The sequence below is a fragment of the Cynocephalus volans genome, chromosome 12 (genome assembly GCF_027409185.1).
Source record: "Cynocephalus volans isolate mCynVol1 chromosome 12, mCynVol1.pri, whole genome shotgun sequence".
Taxonomy (NCBI): Eukaryota; Metazoa; Chordata; class Mammalia; order Dermoptera; family Cynocephalidae; genus Cynocephalus; species Cynocephalus volans.
In genome coordinates, this window is record NC_084471.1 from 49,576,720 (window position 1) to 49,581,194 (window position 4,475).

Sequence of the window (4,475 nt, forward strand, 5' to 3'; positions counted from 1 at the left end):
GGATGGTTCAGTTTTGATTCCACATAGACTTCAGTTGGGAGGATACTTCTGGGTCTGCTGTCCAGTGATTCACACCTCCTGGAATGGGAGTTGTAAGAGGAGAGACTCTTGGGGCTGATGCTGAGCCTCTGAGACCTCTTGCAGGGAAAGCTGTGCAGGGAGGGATTCCAAAAGCTAGTGTAGGACTGTTCAGACCTCTCCTGGTAAATGCTGAGAGTTGAGAACTATACCCTCTGCTCTTTCTTTGTACTTCTTTCCTTCCCCTGTCTTTGGCTTAAACCTATCACTTCGAGAAGTGCTGCTGCCACCAAACTGTACAGCTCCCAGCCGCTTGAGCTCTTGTTTGCTGCCTTGTACTCAGTCAGTCTATCCACCATGATAAGCACCAGCTGAGGCATGGCAGCCCATCTTGAGGGCACCACAGCCTCCTGGGCTCCCATAGCCATCCACCAGCAGGATGGCTGGAGTGACTTTAGTCATGAGGCTTTTAGAATTGTTTCAAGGTAGTATTATGCATCAGAAGCAATCAAGGGAGCAGTTGTTAGTATTGATTTGGGTACTGCCAACTCCTGTGTGGCAATTATGGAAGGTAAACAGGCAAAGATGCTGGACAATGCTGAAGGTGCCAGAACCACCCTTTCAGTTGTTGCCTTTACAGCAGATGGTGAGTGACTTGTTGGCAGGGCAGCCAAACGACAAGCTGTCACCAATCCAAACAATACATTCTATGCCACCAAATGTCTCATTGGCTGGTGATATGATGACCCTGAAGTACAGAAAGACATTAAAGATGTTCCCTTTAAAATTGTCCGTGCCTCCAGTGGTGATGCCTGGATTGAGGCTCATGGAAAATTTTATTCTCCAAGTCAGATCGGAGCATTTGTGTTGGTGAAGATGAAAGAGACTGCATAAAAGTACTTGGGACACACAGGAAAAAATGCTGTGATCACAGTCCCAGCTTATTTCAGTGACTCACAGAGACAGGCCACTAAGGATCCCGGCCAGATATCTGGACTAAATGTGCTTCAGGTGATTAATGAACCCACAGCTGCTGCTCTGGCCTATGGTCTAGACAAATCAGAAGATAAAATCATTGCTGTGTATGACTTAGGTGGTGGAGCTTTTGATATTTCTATCCTGGAAATTCAGAAAGGAGTATTTGAGGTGAAATCCACCAATGGGGACACTTTCTTAGGTGGTGAAAACTTTGACCAGGCCTTGCTATGACACACTGTGAAGGAGTTCAAGAGAGAGACAGGTTGATTTGACCAAAGATAGCATGGCACTTCAAAGGGTGTGGGAAGCTGTTGAGAAGGCTAATGTGAACTCTCCTCATCTGGGCAGACCGACATCAACTTACCATATCTTACAATGGATGCTTCTGTACCCAAGCATTTGAATATGAAGCTGACCTGGGCTCAATTTGAGGGCATTGTCACTGACCTAATCAGGAGGATTATTGTTCCATGCCAAAAAACTATGCAAGATGCAGAAGTCAGCAAGAGTGACATGAAAGTGATTCTTGTTGGTGGCATGACTAGGATGCCCAGGGTTCAGCAGATTGTGCAGGATCTTTTTGGCTGAGCCCCAAGTGAAGCTGTTGATCCTGATGAGGCTGTGGCCATTGGAGCTGCCATTCAGGGAGGTGTGTTGGCTGGTGATGTCGCAGATGTGCTGCTCTTGGATGTCACTCCTCTGTCTTTGGGTATTGAGACTCTGGGAGGTGTCTTTACCAAACACATTAACTGGAGCACCACTATTCCAACCAAGAAGAGCCAGGTGTTTCCTACTGCTGCTGATGGTCAGACTCAAGTGGAAATTGAAGTGTGTCAGGGTGAGAGAGAGATGGCTGGAGACAACAAACTTCTTGGACAGTTTACTTTGATCGTAATTCCCCCAGCCCCTTGTGGAGTCCCTCAGATTGAAGTTACATTTGACATTGATGCCAATGAGATTGTACGTGTTTCTGCCAAAGATAAGGGCACAGGACATGAGCAGCAGAACATAATCCAGTCTTCTGGTGGATTAAGCAAAGACGATATTAAAAATATGGTTAAAAATGCAGAGAAGTATGCTGAGGAAGACAAGCGAAAGAAGGAATGAGTTGAAGCAGTTAATATGGCTGAAGGAATCATTCATGACACAGTAACCAAAGTGGAAGAATTCAAGGACCAATTGTATGCTGATGAGTGTAACAAGCTAAAAGAAGGGATTTCCAAAATGAGGGAGCTCTTGGCTAGAAAAGACAGTGAAACAGGAGAAAACATCAGACAGGCAGCATCCTCCCTTCAGCAGGCATCACTGAAGATCTTCGAAACGGCATACAAAAAGATAGCATGTGAGTGGGAAGACTCTGGACGTTTTGGCACTGGGAAACAAAAGGAAGATCAAAAGGAGGAGAAACTAATAGTAACAGTAAATTTTGGAGCCAAAGGACACATACTATGAAGCTTGGAAGTGAAGGGATTTCCTGAGCAGAAATTGGCAAACTTCAGTCTCTTTACTAGTGTTTTTGCAGTATTCTATATATAATTTCCTTAATATGTAAATTTAGTGTCTGTTAGGTAATGGTCATTTAATGGGTGATAATTCCCCAACAGTAGAAAGTTGACAATGTTCTGTCCCTAGCCTGTCATCATTTTTCAACTGCATGTAAGAGGGGGGTAGGACAATTTATTGATCATTATAAAGACTTAACATTGTTTTGTGCTGAAGTGGCCATATTTTCAAGGGGTGAAAGCATCTCACTCACAACAATGAAGCTGGTTAGTCACACCTGAAATGAGACCAAATAGGGATGAGATCCTTCTAGTTAGGTGAGTACTGCTGTACTCTGGCTTTTGTGTATATGGGGTCCTTCCACTGAAGCCTTGCAAGGTGAACCAGCTGTGCCATGTTTATAGGTGGGGCAGAGGAAGCTAGATCAATGGAAAACTAAGCTAGTTATTTATGTTAGGTACAGCTTGTAAAACAAGGTAGTAATGAGGCTCCCTAACTTTCCTACCTTCTGGCCTGTGTCTGGCATCAACATCCTTGATGATTGTTCTTTTTGATCCATTATGGATTTTTTAGAAAATAAAAATGAAAAGCAAAAAAAAAAAAAAAGAAAAGAAAAACCTATCATTTCAACTTAACAGCAGAACTCTTCTGAAGAAATCCCAATAAATAGTAGAATTTAAAGGGATAAGCAGTTTCTTTAGGCAACTTAAATCTCCATTGCTTGCAAAATCCTATCCTAGTATGGCTCTGTGGAGCACCAGGGTTGCACAGAAGAATTTAAACACCATTTTCTCAGGCCTTTCAGTATCATCCAGAAGCACTTACAAAAAATACTGGTACTATAGCGACGCCTCATGCACTCACCACATTCAAAGTGACCTATGGGCCAGGCTCTGAGCCAACAGGACTAATAAAGAGATAAGAACAACAGTTCCAGTCTTCAAAGGCATTCTTGGTCTAATGTAGAATATAGGAAAACAGATCATCACAGTTTAATGTCCATTCATTCAACAAATATTTAGTGAGTGCCTATGATGTGCCAGTAATTATTCCAGATACTTAGGATATAGCAGTGAACAAAACAAAATCCTTGTTCTCCCTGATTTTAATTCTAACCAGGGAAAACAGACATAAACAAAATAAGTGATTAAAAATTACACTATTTTAGAGGAAATAGGATATGCTGAAGAAGTTATAATTTTAAAAAGTTGCACTGGAAGTCATGGGATGCAAAGGGAAGAAGACACAGGAGAGGCATCTTGAAAAAACTTGTAATGGATCTAGGTAAAAGCAATTTAGTGGAGTGATGAGGCCAGGTCAAAGACTGCAGTAGGTTGAGGAAAGAAGGGAACAGGAGAACATGGAGGTACCAGTATGGACTCTCAATAAATTTGACTATAAAACAGGAAAGAAGAGAGTTTCACAACTAAGGATCAATTTTGTTATAAGTGGGAGGAACTTGATCATGTTTATAATTTTAGGAAAAGAGCCAGTAGAGAAAGTGTTATTCAGTATGCTGTGGGGAAAATGGCATCATCTATAAAAAAGACCACCAGGCTGGAGAAGGAGGGATGCAGGTAGTGAGAGTGTTAGCCTTGGGGAAAGGATAACACAAGCAAGATCTTTTGCTAATAGTAATAATTACTAATATTTATTAAAAACTTACTTGTGTCACAGTGTTCTAAGCACTTTATATGTAATAACTCACTTAGTATTCTTAGCAACCTTATGAGGTACATTATTATCCCCACTTATAAGTGAGGAAACTAATGCACAGAAAATTAAGCAAATTGACCAAGTCACACAGGGAAATGCAGAGTAAAATTTCAAACCCAGGCATCTGGTTTCAAAGTCCTCAGTCTCAATCGCCACCTTAGAATGGTAAGATAGAAAGGAGAAGAGGAGGGGGTTCAAGGAGTTTGAGGAATGGCTTAAATTTTATATAGATGAAGTTTCTAAGGATGAGCAAAGGATTA

At 41.8% G+C, this 4,475-nt stretch overlaps 1 pseudogene; it reads left to right on the top strand.

The window, feature by feature from the left end:
• The first annotated feature begins 375 nt into the window (after positions 1-375).
• LOC134391655 (stress-70 protein, mitochondrial-like) lies at positions 376-2,448 on the top strand (annotated as a pseudogene).
• The last annotated feature ends 2,027 nt before the right edge of the window (positions 2,449-4,475 follow it).